The following is a 15,268-nucleotide window of genomic DNA, read 5'->3' as shown; positions in this document are numbered from 1 at the left end:
ATGATACTTAACTCTGTGATCTTTTTCCAAAAAACCATATCTCTAATATTTATTATAATATTTATTTATTTATGAATACAAGAACTAGAGTATAGACCAGAGGTGTGGGAGGTGAGCAGATTCACCAGAGACAGAGTGGGGAACAGAACAGGTGAACTGACTGAAATACACTGCTGAAGGGAGCAGCCAGTGAGACAGGAGAGGTCTGCTGCGCCATGTGGGTTATTTCTATCCCAGCCAGGGATAGAACTCCAGCTGCAGTGGCTCCTGATAGCTTCATAGTGCTGAGACTTAACCCCATGTGCTGCCAGGGTGGCCCCTACCTAATTATTTTTATTGTTTACTCTTATTGAAGTATCATTCCTTTACATCCTGCTAGTGTTTTGACTCTATAGAATTCCATCCCCCACCCCCGACAGGTGTAGTCACTGTAGCCCATTCTCCACCAAAGCAACCATAGTTCTCCATCAGAGTCCATTGTGTTCTCCCCACCTTCCCTCTCTTTCCATTCCTCTCCCTCCCCCTTTGAAAGGCTAAGAGCAATGGTCAGTTTTCAAGGCTGATTGGTTTTAAAGTTTGTCTTTTACCCTTTGTTTGGTTTTTCTATATTCCATGTATAAGTGACATCATTCCGTATTTATCTTTCTCCTCCTGACTTATTTCACTTAGTGTAATCCCTCCAGCTCCATCCATATTGCTTCCAATGGCTTGAGTTTATCTACTGTGATTGCTGAATAGTATTCCATTGTGTATATATACCACTTCTTCTTGACCCTCCCACGCTTTAGGGCATTTAGTTTGTTTCCATATTTTGGCTATTGTAAATAGCACAGCTTAAACATGGGAGTGAAAATTTCCTTTTGATTTAGTGTTTTTGTGATTTTTAGATAGACACCTAGGAGTGGGACTGCTGAGTCATATGGCAGATTCATTTTTAGTCTTTTGGAAACATCCACACTGCTTCCCACAGGGCTGTGTCAGTCCACGTTCCCAACAACGTCAGAGTGATACTTTTTCTCCACACCCTCGCCATCCCTTATTGTCTCTGGTGTAGTTTTCTCACCTCTAATATTTAAAAGTAAATCATCAGGATTGTTTCAAGTTAGGAAATACCTACAAAATACCTCAAAACTTTCAGGGTCATCAAAAATAAGGAAAATTTGAGAAGTTAAGTCACACCACAGAGGATTAAAGGAACATGACAACAAATTGTAATGTATTGTCCTAAATAGTGTCATGGAACAGAAAAGGGACATTAGGTAAATACTTAGGAAATCTCAGTCTTGAGTTTATTAATGAAATATTGGTATTTGTTCATTAATTATAATCTACCATATCCATGTAAAATTTTAATTATAGGAGAAACAATGTAATGGTATATGAGAACTTTACCATTTTCATAATTATTTTGTAAATTTAAGCCTTTATAAAAAATAAAGCTTACTTTAAAAAATAGCGGTAACTTTCAATGACTTATTTCATATGGTATTATTTAGAATTGAGTTTGTATTTTCCCATTAGAAAATTTCATTGAATATTATTTGTAAAAGAAGAATTATTCTTATGTTGGTGATATAGTGTGGACTGATGAAAAAAGAAGTTAGTGATGCATGACTATAGCTTATTTCATGCAATGCAAGTAGAATTGCAGACTTGCGGATTCATCAGGCTAGAAAAATAGATGTGATAGAGAACAAAATAATTTTGATATACTATAAAAATTACTTGATTCATTGTCTATGGGTAAAGAGTCTATCCCTCCTTAAAAAAATAGAAACTAGTTGTATTTGGCAATTCCTGTACCCTCTTTGCAGATGGAGTTGTTCATAAATAAATGGTGGGACTAGGATTAATTTAAGTGCAAAAGCTTGTTCCTGCTAAAAACCTGTTGTTTTTCTGTTTTAGTCAGTGAAGTTAAAGTTAGTTCTGCTACTAATAATGTTATTTTAGTCACACTTTATATCACACTTTGATAACTAGGGTGAATTAAGTCCTGACTTGAATAGTGGTCCTCCTTTAATTCTGTTGATTAAGATTAAACATTGATAGTGCCCGTTTTAATTTGCCGAAGTGTCTAATTTTGGTAAACTAAACAGCTAACCAGTTGAATTGATAAAGAGATATTCTGTAAAATATACATTCTTTCAGAATGCTATAGTCAAATCATAATTTACACCATGCCCTTGACTTTACCTCAGATGGATAAAGACATTGAATATATAAATAGCTTTTCTGCAGTTTTGAAGAAAAAGGTACTGTATTTTACAACCTTTTTGAATGTTCTTTTTATTTCTGCAAAGAGTGTTTCAGTATATTCTTACTGAATTCAGAGATAAGCAAAAAAAAAAAATGAGGTCTCTTTTTGTAAATTAGAATGTTATCTTTGATTTATAATTGAGTTTCTGTAATTCATTCTGTTTTTATTTTAGCCTTACTTCTGGGAAACACTGAACTAAGTTTTGCTCTCAAATGTAAGACCTTCTTCAACCTATGTTTTCTAGTTTAATTATTTGCTTTGTAATATATGTTGCCTGTGATTGTTTATATTTGCTTAAATATAAAAACTTGCTTATTTGACTTTCAAGCGGTACTGATCTCATCTCCATCTTTCTTGTTTTTTTTTTTTTTAAACTTTATTTAAAAATACAAGAGCTGGGGTACAGGCCAGAGGTGTGTTGGGTGAGAGGATTCACCAGAGACAGAGCGGAGAACAGAACAGGCAGACTGACTGAAATACACTGCTGAGGAAAACAGCGGGCAAGACAGGAAAGGTCTGCTTCGCCATCTGGGTTGCTCCCTGGCTGGGGATCGAACTTGTGCTGCAGAGGCTATGGACAGCTTCATAGGTTGTATCTTAACCCTTATGCCACCAGGTAGGCCCTGTTTTTTGTTTTTGTTTTTTTGTTGTTGTTGTTGTTTTTAATTATTACCAATTTGAGAAAAGGACAGGAGATTCAGATGAGATATAATACATTCTCTCAGTTATATTACTTTACTTATCTGTGTGCTAATTTAATCATTGGGAAAACAAAAAGATCAGCAATGTCATATATTATAAAGGTTCTGAGCTTATCCTATTAAAGTTGTAATAGATATTTACCAGAGAGAGAATTCCTTAGTAGTCAAGCATCTGGATTTTCTAACCAAATGAACTGGATTTAAATCAGGCTTCATCACTTTCTAACCTTGATAGTGGAAAATAAAATTTCTTCATTAGTCAATTTCCTCATAAATAAAATATTGTTATTAATATTTAAATATTAACACATATTGTTAATTGTAAATATTGTTATTAATCATTTCCTGAGATTGCTCTGAGAATTAAATGAATTAATTCATATATATTAGATAACTAAGATAAAGTGGTGGGGACCCATGTTCTCTACTCTGTTTAGTAATATAGCAGAATTGATATTTTTTAAAGATTTGTTTATTTATACATATAAGAACCGGGGTATAGACCAGAGTTGGGGTGTGTGTGAGAGGATTCACCAGAGATAGAGTGGGGAGCAGAACAGGAAGATCTACTGAAATACTGAGGGGAGCAGCAGGGGAGACAGGAGAGGTCTGCTGGGCCATATGGGTTGCTTCCTGGCTGGCTGGGGAGCAAACTTGTGCTGTAGTAGCTGGCAATAGCTTGACAGGTCTGTGTCTTTAACCCCTGCGCCACTGGGGAGGCCCTAAGAATAATTTTTTTAGAGGATTTAGGATGGTCATTAAAGTTTGCCTAAATACAGCAGTCATACTACAGAGGCAGGTATTAATTTTGTCTAAGTTTCTCTGAGACCAAGAAAACTATTTCATCATATTCACATATAGCAAAACTGAAAACTACTTCCTTTGAAATTTAAAATAGATAATTTTGGACAAAAAATATATATTATTTATATATTTGGGTAATGTGTTTCTCAAAGAAATTACCTACTTATGTGATACTTTGACTATATTGCTATATCAACAAATATTGAAATAGAGAACTGTTGTACCTTGATAGAGTAATTTGCATACGTAAGTTTTCTTAGGATCTTGGATTAAACATTAAGAATAACACTCTTCCCTATGATTATACCTGCACACATGCCTGGGTCTCTGTGCTGTGATGTGTTGGTGGGAGGCATTCTCCCTCTTCTAACTCCCACTTTAAGTAAACCATTTATTTTTAATTTCTCTCCCATGTGCTTGCTTTTGAGTCCTGTGCTGTGAGGTCATCCTGTTCCCCTGGGGTTGCCATGTAACACAAGGAGTGTCTTGGAAAACACTTGTACACTTTGGATTGCTTGCTATTGTGTGTCAACCATTGTCATGAAAAGATAGATCCCCAGTTGATCCAGGACACACAAATTATTCATGTCTTCTGACAGGCCAGGTGAACTTGATCTGATAAGCTAGCAACTACTAACTACACTGATTCATGAGCAATGAAAAATCACTGTTTTAAGCCACTCACTTTTGGGGTGATTTTTAAAATAATAACAATTAACTAATACCATCCTCCACAGCTCATCATTAGCAAAAGTAACCAAAATTCTCTGCCAAGCTCTGAAACAATCCCTACAGATTTAGAAACTCTTCAAAGAATAGGCATGGTCCAGTGAGAATTTTAACTCACCCATGATAGGCAGAAATGAAATTAAGAAACAAACATTTCTGAAAGGTTATTGATCTGGTACAGTGAAAATTCAATCAATACTGGAAGTTTATAGCTTTTTTATTTTGACCCATATTATAAGGAGGAGAACATTTCTAATTAGAGAACTAAGAAAGAAATTATAACATATAAGCTTGATTTCTTCAGAGAGATAAGAGTGTCATTTTGAGCATCCCTAAGTTTTCTTCTCTACACATCTTCAATTGCTTTATAATCAGCCTTATGTGTATAAACCTTATATGTATTGCATGACAAAATATATGTGCTCTTGTTTCCATCCCTGTTTCTCTTGTTTTTTTTTTTTCTTAAATCTATTTCTCTTCTCTCTCTTTTTCATTTCTCCAATCTGATTGTGAAAACATTTAACTATATCTTATCAAATTGACTCTCTTAGAAAAAGTGTGATAAGCCATAAAAATTGTAGACAAGGTCTAGCTATCATCCATTATATAAATTTACAAAAATGACACCATTGTTAGACTAATCGAGACAAAAATCTGGGTTCGTGACTCCAACTGCTCAGAGAGACTAAATAAGTAAAATCATGAATGAATCACAAATTCTCAATCACTGAAAGGTAGAGAATACCAAGAAATATTCTGGGTTCCTTCTCCTTGAATATTTCTGTCAAGCCAATGTTTTGTAATCTTTAATCTCTAAGGTATTATGAACTGTGGTAGCCTTTAGTGCTATTCTATAAGCATTTCTGGATTTCTTTTACACTAACTCACTTTCCTGCACCATTCTGTTCGGGTAGGGCTATGTGATGAGTTTTGGCAAATGAATTGTGAATGAAAATGCCACATGAGATGTTTAACCAGAGCATTTAGATGTTGGTGTGAGACTCTCCTGAGGTGTCTTTTCCTCTGCCAATTTGGTAGTGGCTAGTTTATTATTCTGGATCCAGAAGTGAAGTCAAATTATTGTAAAGCATCTAGAATCACTGTGACAAATACTTTGTCCAAGTGAATACATTAAATATAAATTAAACTATATATAAAAGACTCTGGAAGAAAATTTACCAAGTGGCATTTTCAGTAATTGTGTTGGGAAATTATAAAATTTCCCCCTTGTTTATACTGTTATTAATTTTCCAAATTTCATTTAATAATTATAAATCTTTTTATCAGAATAGAGTGCATTTTAAATATGTGTTCCTTAAATAATAATTATGCAGAAACCCTCTATTACACACTTTGTGCTCTTTCCAAATTCTTTTAGAATTTGTCTATTATTTACTTTAAATACATTTGTAGAACCTTCAAGCAGCCTCTTTTTCTGTCACCATAGGTAGTTTATCAGTCATATTTCTCCAGAGAAACAGAACCAGTAAGATATATAGGTAGATATCTGAATCTGTCTGTCTGTCTGTCTACCTGCCTGCCTACCTACGTATTTACCTGCCTATATAGAGAGATTTTAAGGAATTGACCCACATACTTATGAAGGCAGGCAAATCCAAAATCTACAGGGTAGGCCAGCAAATTGGAAACCAAAGAAGAGCCAAGGTTGGAGTTCAAATCTGACAGCTGTCTACTGAAAGAATTCCTTCATGCACACGGGAGGTTAGTGTATGTTCATTCTTTTGAGACCTTCAATTTATCTAGGTTTCACCCTCATTACAGAGGGCAATCTGCTTAATCAGCATCCACTGAGTAAATTTTAATCCCATCCAAAAACAACCTTTCTGAAATAGTCAAAAGATGATCAAATATCTGGATATTGCAGTCCAGTAAATTGACATATAAAATTAACATTCGCAGGGATAGGGACAGGATGGCCCTGGGCAGGTTTCTATGATCCGCACAGGCCGGGTGAAGGAGGAGTCCTGGAGCCCTCGGTGGCTTTCTCAGGCTTTTATTGAGCTGTTACATATAGAGCAGAAACAAGGTACACAGCGGGCAGGGGTGCCGGGGTGGGGGGGTATGGTGGGGGATGAGGGGGTGGCCGGAGGCCGGCAGGCCTCCAAGCCCCTGGCAAGTCTTCACTCTGGGCTTCTCTGGCTTCTTTCTCCCCTTCTCTCTTCTGCCTCTCTCCTGCTTCTCTTCTCTTGGTGACTATCTCAGTACTCCTCCCATGGCCCCTGCAGAAGTAAACATAACAATGTAATAACTGCAGGTGCCCCATCAGACAGGGCAATCCTAATGGTGGGAGAGCAGAAAAGTCTGAAAACTATTTACCCCACAGCAGGTAAGTATTACCGTTCGCTAACAAATCACAATTCCTTTATTCCTTGGTAATTGAAACAGTAGTACATATGATTGACATGGTGCCTAGGAAAGTGTTTTTCAGGAATATATGTGGATACTCAAATCATCTTAGAAACTCTCCTTTTGGGCTTGTAAGATGTGAAACAGCTTGTAAAATTTAAGTTTCATCTTTCTCACCCTACTCAGAATGTAATCAGTCAGCATGGTCTATAGACACAAAAAAGAGATTCCAGACAATATTATTTAAGCAGATAGAGCCAGTGTAACTGAAGCCACTGAAATATTAAGCTGCTTAAGACTGTAGCATAACCAGGTCATTTTGATTAATATTTTATTAACTAGTACACCTTTTGTTGCATATACTTGCTAGAGTTGTGTTTCTCTTATTGAGCACTAAAGAAAACTAAATATTACACTGATTTATACTAGCTATTTCTGCCTTAATACAGAGTTATATATCCAAATGGAGGTAATATTCAATATTGTAGTATAAAAGTCTCAGACACTGTTGGGCCTCCCTGATGGTGCAAAGGTTTAAGATGCAACCTATGAACCTATCCATAGCTACTGCAGCACCAGTTTGATCCTCGGCCAGAGAGCAAACCATGGCACAGCCAATCTCTCTTGACTCGCCCGCTGCTCCCCTCTGCAGAGTATTTCAGTCAGTTCCTGTTTTGTTCCCCGCTCTGTCTCTGGATCCTCTCACCCCCCACACCTCTGTCCTGTACCCCAGTTCTTGTCTGCATAAATAAATAAATCTAAAAAATGTCAGACACTGTCGACAGTGCCTGTTCCATATGTACATCCATAAGATATTGTCAATAAATCTGTACTATTTTTGATATTTACATCATGGATTCTGCATTTAAATCTGTTTGCATATGGAAATACTAGAGAATCTAGTCACTTGAAAAGCCATAGTTTTTTTTTTTTTTTAAGATTTATTTATTTATGCATACAAGAGCTGGGGTACAGGCCAGAGGTGTGGGGAGTGAGAGACAGAGTGGGGAACAGAACAGGCACAATGACCAAAGTACACTGCTGAGAGGAGCAGCACAGGAGCCAGGAGAGTTTGCTGTGCAATGTGGGTAGCTCCCTGACTGGCCAGGGATCGAATTCGTGCTGCAGAGGCTGTGGATTACTTCATAGTGCAGTGCTTAATCCCTTGAGCCACCAGGGAAGCCCCTTAGTTTATTAACTATATAAGGTAGTGGTCTTTCTATCAAAGAATGACATAAAATTAGTTTCAATTACTTATATTTAAAACATTTGCTTATTATTCCTAGGCAGTGTTTACACACTCTGTGTCCTCTTAAAATAAGTAGCATTGAGGAAACAATTGATTATGTTATGACTGGTCTACAGATACTCAAGTGTAACAGAACAGCACCATTGCTACCTGCAGAGTTTGTGAATTAAAACCTAATGTACTGGCTGTGTCTGATGATTTAAAAAACAATAGGTCAGCATTTGCAAGTCATTAAGAAATGAGACTTGTAAAGCACAGCATCACACTAGAAGCACCATGTAAAGTATTATTATATGCACATTGAGAAATGCAAGTTATAGGCTATTGATAACTTTAGTAACAGCAGAGGCCTTTTGATCACTTGTTCCAACATGTATTATAAAGTTTGACTCTCACAATAACTGTATTTCATAGGAAAAATAAATTTCTTTCCTTTAAACCTCCTTTCTCTACCTTTACCCTGGAAACAATTCTGTCCTTAGCTAGAAATTTTGGTGTAAGGAATTCTAGTTCTACCTGCAACCTCAGGTCAATCCAGTGGCTGCTCCTGCACATCTCTAGCTCCATAATTTTTTTGTGTTAACAGTTTTAGTTCAACCAGTTCCATTTTCTACTCCTTTCATGCCTAAGAATGTAATGTGGAAGACTGCTTAATACCATACTATAGCTTTTTACTTATATTCATTCTTAAGGGACTGAACTCCAGCCCTCCATGCAGAGTTCTATTACCTGTAGCCAAATCTTTTTGATGTTCATGTGGAATTTGAAATTAGAATGAAATAGATTTATTATTAGATATGTCAATAGTTTGTGCACTAAGTTTCTAATTTATAAAATGTGAGTAACAACTTTGGTCTCACAATATTGAAATGGAGATACTTTTTTAAATAAATCTTTATGTTTTATATTTTTTTAAGATTTATTTTTATTTATACAAGAGCTGAGGTACAGGCCAGAGGTGCGGAAGGGTGAGAGACTTCACCAGAGACAGAGTGGGGAGCAGAACAGGCAGACGGACCGAAAACACAGCTGAGGGGAAAGTGAGTGAGACAGGAGAGGTTTGCCCCGCCATGTGGGTATCTCTCTGGCCGGCCGGGAATCGAACCTGTACTGCAGAGGCTGCGGACAGCTTCACAGCATTGCACTCAACCCGCTGTGCCACCAGGGAGGACCTGAAAAGGAGATACTTTTACTGTGCTTAATATAATACCAAATAACTAATAAAACTCAAGAAAGAGTGGCATTTTTTCATTTACATCCTTTATTTATGTACTGACACTATAGTTTACTGTTTCACATTTCTTATGCCAACCATTACTTTGATCTTCTATCTTTAATCTATCACCATATTTACTGGAATATATATTTTTTTCATTTTTTGATGAATTGTCCTTAATTAGTATCATCTAGGCCTACATTAACCCAAGTCAGTCTTTGTATTCAATATTTTAAACTCTAACTGCTTAGGACTATCCCATTATTATAAATAAGAACTTCAAAAATATTTGATATATGTATATACATACACAATCATACATATAGGTATATTGTGTATTAACTCATGTAATACTTAAACTGAATGTAAATGGGTCCTAACATTATTAGAACCTTGTAGGCAGTATTGTAGTGTAAGCAAATGAGATAAAATGCACTACTTATTAAATAAAAGTTCTTAGAAATAATAGTCTCTAAAAATCAATAAATCATTGTTACATTTTCATATATAACTGTCAAATTCAAAGCACTGATTAACTTAATTCATTTGCATAGAATACTTAATTGAATGAACAATGTATAAGTAGATCCTGCATTTTGTAGACATTTCCTGTGTTCAATTAAAATGAGTTCAATAAATATCCTTAAACTAGATATATAGTGGGGCCTCCCTGGTGGCACAGGGGTTTAAGCATTATCACTATGAAGCTCCTGCAGCCATTGCAACAGGAGTTCGATCCACAGCCAGGGAGGTGACCCCATGGCACAGCAGACCTCTCCCGTCTCACTCACTGCTCCCCTCAGCACTGTATTTCAGTCAATCTGCCTGTCCTATTCTCCATGCTGTTGCTGGTAAGTCCTCTCACTCCCCGCACCTCTGGCCTGCACCCCAGCTCTTGTATGCATAAATAAATCTTAAAAAAATAGACTATATTCATAGTGAACTTTCAAAAATACTTTAAAAAAAGCTTTCCTATAATATCCTGGGGTTCATTCCACAGGATTCTCTTATAATTCCACATTTATTAAGTATCTACATGGAATAAATTGAAGCTAATAGATAACTTGTTAAAAACTGTACTTGCAAGTAATTAAGCCAATAATTCTAAAAGTTATTTTTGTATTTTGTCAATTATTGTGGAAGTCTTTCTAATATATACTAAAGTTCCTGCTCTCAAAAATAATATATAACAAAGTTATCATAACCTTTCATATACTTCCCTAGTGCTGTTTACCTTAAAGTGGGAAGAAGACTAATCTGGTTTGATGTGATTTATTTTGTAGGAAGTGCATTTAATACATGCTATTCTTCCTGAAATAAACTCAATAATGATTGTGCTTTTATTCTCGCTTTCTTCTTGCCACATAACTGGTTTCAGAGTCACATGTACTGCACAAATGTATATGGAAAATTGTGCTTGAATAACTCAGTGTTGAAGGACCCCAGTTATTAGAGAATCTTTAATTTCTGAAATAGGCAAGACAATATAATTCTACTTTCTTCATCTTTTCACCTCGTATATTTCTTGTATTAGTCCAGTCGTCCAGAATATACTATGATTTTCTGTCAGGAGGTTTACAGCTCTACCATTTACCATCCCATATCTGCATGTGGTGGTAAGTACAGGAGCATGTTGAAATGACACAGTAGTGGGAGTGCAATATTTATTAATAATGATAAGGACTTCTGTCATGCTTTATTAGTTTGGCTAGTAGTGTTGCCAATTTTATTTAAAATAGACATTTTCTTTCTTTTTTAAAAAAATATTTATTTTTATTTATTTATGCATATAAGAACTGGGGTATAGGCCAGAGGTGTGGGGGGTGAGAAGACAGAGTGAGGAGTAGAACAGGCAGATCTACTGAAATACATCGCTAGGGAAGCAGTGGGCGAAACAGGCGAAGTCTGCTACACCATATGTGGGCTAGCTCCCTGGCCAGGGATTGAACTCATGCCACAGTGGTTGGAGAAAGATTGAAAGCTCTGAGACTTTAACCCCTGCACCACCAGGGAGGCCCCACAATAGACATTTTTGTCAAGTGTTTGGTTTGATATCTGCCATTTATCCAATGTTAAGGAAGAGAATGTAGTTGTATAATTGGGAATTCTAAGATAACACTTCAAAATGTGAATAACAACCAAAGAAAATGACTAGCAAATCAGGTAATTTGAAAAGGCAATACATCATACCTACACTGTGGATAGCGGTACATCGTCTGTTTAATTAGCTCTAAAAATATGGTAGTTATTTGTAAGGGTATAATCATCACTAAAATAATCATGTGTGTTCCTCTTTAACATATATCTTTAGAGACGAGATAGAGGTTGATGCAGTTCTAGATATGTTCAAGTAAGAAAAGTGTAATTGTCCTAAGTTTTGGCAGCCTACCATCAATTTTGACACAAGAATTTTCTTTGAACTTTTTTTTTAAAGATTTATTTATGCATACAAGAACTGGAGTATAGGCCAGAGGTGTAGGGGGTGAGAGGATTCACCAGAGACAGAGTGGGGAACAGAACAGGAGACTGATTGAAAAATATACTGCTGAAGGGAGCAGTGGGCAAGTCAGGAGAGGTCTGCTGTACCATGTGGGTAGCTCCCTGGCTAGGGATCAAACTCCTGCTGCAGTGGCTGAGGATAGCCTCATAGGTTGCTTCTCAACCCCTTGAGCTGCCAGGGAGGCCCTTCTTTGAAGTTTTGACTTACATTGTTCACTGATATTGTGGTGGAATGAAATTATTTGGTTTACAAGTAAAATGTTTTTTCATTACATACTACAATGCTTTCTATAAGGTTCCTATAATTTTGTTTTCAGGTTACTATGAGAAAAGAGAAATAGGAGAATTGTGCAGTCCTGAGTTGCCATTACACCACTGTGATCAAGTACAATAATAAATTTTATTTCATTCTGAATTTAAGTTAATGGCATCTGAAATTTCTCACTTAACCAGTTATTCCATAACATATATTTATTTACTACTTAACTTTATGAGCACTTGACACTACCTGATTGCATCTCTTAATGAGAGTGTTTCAATAATTAAAGACTGGGTTGCAACTAATGTACTGAAATTTTCTGCCTGGTTTATATTCCAGAAATCCACATATTATTATAGATAAGACCATTACATAAAATATCTCTATATAAATATTAAATATTATCAATAAATTAATTCAGTTTTCCAATTGACTTTGATATATACTACAATATTATACACCACATATATTTCTTCATTATTTTTGTTATCTTTTTCATGCTGTATATGACTGATCTGAAAATTGATTTGTGACAATTGGAAATAATAAAGTGGCATATTTTTCCATAGATATTCTGCCAGATTTTCACAAAAGTATCTAATTCTCTTTAAGGATGTATGACAATATTCATGCCAATAAAGTGACACTGCAAGTTGGAATTCCAGCAACCTGAGGGGGGAAAATGATTTGGGGGTAAAGCAAAGAAATTTTAATCCCAAACAACCAGATTGTCAAACATTACACAGATAATTTAAGTCAAGATTGGCAGTCCATCTCCTTATTATCTGAATTTTTGCAAGATAAAAAATGTGGATAATATTAATAATTCTTAGTCTCAGTTTAAATTATTATTACTATTATTATTAGGCATGAGAAAGAAGGAATGGTGGATTATTTTTCTTTCATCTCATTTTCTGCCTCTGAGTTATTTGAGCAAGGAGAAAAAATAAGCTCTGTATTTTAGTTGTCAAGGTAATTGCTCAAATATAATTTTGTGGTTGGGTAACTTAATAGTGGATTAGTTACAAAACTTCTGATTTTTGGCATTCGCTGCTCAAAGTTCTGAATAGAAAGGAAAGATGCCTTGTTTCACAATGTGCATTTGAAAAACAATGTGGGAATAACAGCAATCTGCATCTCATCATTTTATTAGGATTCTAAGCAATTTTGCAGTCTTCCTCTGTTTAAAGCTGCACAGACTACAGGGCTCCAGATGTTTGCAGGAAAGGGTATTTGCTTTCACCAACATTTTTCTGACCACAGGGGATTCCCAGTTGGCTCTGGACAAAAGCAACAGAGGCTTTGTGTCATTCCAGGTGTCATGCAGTTAACCTCTAGAGATACTGGGCTTTTTATGTAGTCTGCCTATTGCTTAACTCCCTTTCCCATGAGCAGATTTCTTTAGTGCTCTCAGACAGTTTGCAGAGCATGGCAATAAAATGCTTAAGTTAACATTATTAAGAAAATGTAAACACTATTTTGATAGATGTCGTGAGTCTGCTCAAAGTACAGAATCAGTTGCAATGAAACAGCTGGCTACTAACTGATTTAAAAGGAGCAAAGAGGCTGAATGCACTGTCTTTTATCTACTTCTTTCTCCAATAGATTCTGGAGATGTCCCTAGAGTATTGGTGCAGACACTTGCTGGGATAAAAGGAAGAATCTATTATGTGATAAATAGACATTTAGAATTCAAACACAAGTTATGCATCAATAAAGTTTGTATTTTTTTTCAGCTGACTTTGATCCTTAGTCTTTTATCCAGTTTTTGATGAAACTAATTATTTACACATACAATCATTTTTCATGTGATGTTTCACCATAATGTTAATCTCTAACTACACACTAGGCTTGTGAAGGTTTTTAAATTTTATCTATTCTCAGAAGACTGCTTTCATTTATTAGACATTTTTATTTTCATTCTTGCAGTTGAATTGGTCTATTCTTTCTGAGAATCTATTTCTAGTCATTTATAAATTCCCCCTTGGGAAGTCTTATCCTAGATGATATTTGGGGACTTTTTTTTTGAAAAATACTTTAATTTTTGAAAGCCAGATGCTGAAATCAGTGATGGGTAAATGGGATGCTTAATTTCCTGAATAGCAGGCACATTGGCCTGTACTGTTCCTGATTAGACCTGACTCTGAAAGGGCCAATATTCATGATAGCAGATATTTAGCTTTCCTTCATTGTCCAAACACCTAACAGAAGGTAGAAAAAGCCCTCAGTATTCTTTAATGTTTTCTGAAACTCAAACAATAAGCAGTCTATAAGCTTCACCTGAATGTAAGTTCTTCTTTTCATCAGTGAGAAACAGACAAAAAGAAGCAATCCAGGACCCCATCAGATCCTGATTAAAAGGTTACTACTCTCCACTGGACTTTTTCTAAATCTTTATTCTTATCCTTTGTTGGTTATCTACCATAATCTTCAGTGCTCTCTTTATGGGTAATTTTATTGGCTACTCCTACGAATCCTACTGTGCCCTGTGAGAATCAGATGCTGCCCAGTCAATGAACTATATTATAGGTCAGGATCTATTGTATTTTTCTTTGAGGAACTATGATCATCAGAAAATAGAAGAAACCATCTTGACAGCCTCTCACTGATATACCTCTTAGAAAATTAGGAAGTCTGAAGACTGAGTGCTGATTCTGAAACCACACATTATTCCTGACCAAATACTGCTTGATGACCCTGAAGAAGCTAAAACCATATAAAACATTCTCCCAAACATAAAGCATACTTTGCCCATGGCCAGCCTCTATTCATCCCAGGTAAGTAAATGAACCCATGACTGTTGTGATTTATAGTGATCAAGAGTCTGTGACCTTGGCCAGATGTTGTTACTTGTCTAGGTATTACTTGTCTAGGTATCTCTTGATAAGCCAAATTAACTAGTCATTGCTTGGTAGGTTACATAGATATTTCTTATTTGTCTGTATAAAAATGTTAATAGATATTAATAGGTATGTTCAGAAGAGCTGGCATTATATTAGTTTATAAATATGTAATGATGTAGAATTGGACATAATCAAATGCCATTTGGTATATGTTATATATTTTATGAGCATAATAAATATATTCATATATTTATATGAATTCAAATTATAGGACATTAGTGTTCAAGGGAAGGGGAAAGTTATAAACTTTGTGCAATGCCATAGTTTGGTAAAAGGGAGGTCTC

The sequence above is a fragment of the Talpa occidentalis genome, unplaced genomic scaffold, assembly GCF_014898055.3.
Source record: "Talpa occidentalis isolate TD23 unplaced genomic scaffold, MPIMG_talOcc4v2.1 talOcc4.9, whole genome shotgun sequence".
In the NCBI taxonomy this organism is placed as follows: domain Eukaryota; kingdom Metazoa; phylum Chordata; class Mammalia; order Eulipotyphla; family Talpidae; genus Talpa; species Talpa occidentalis.
Note: the sequence above shows the minus strand (reverse complement) of the source record.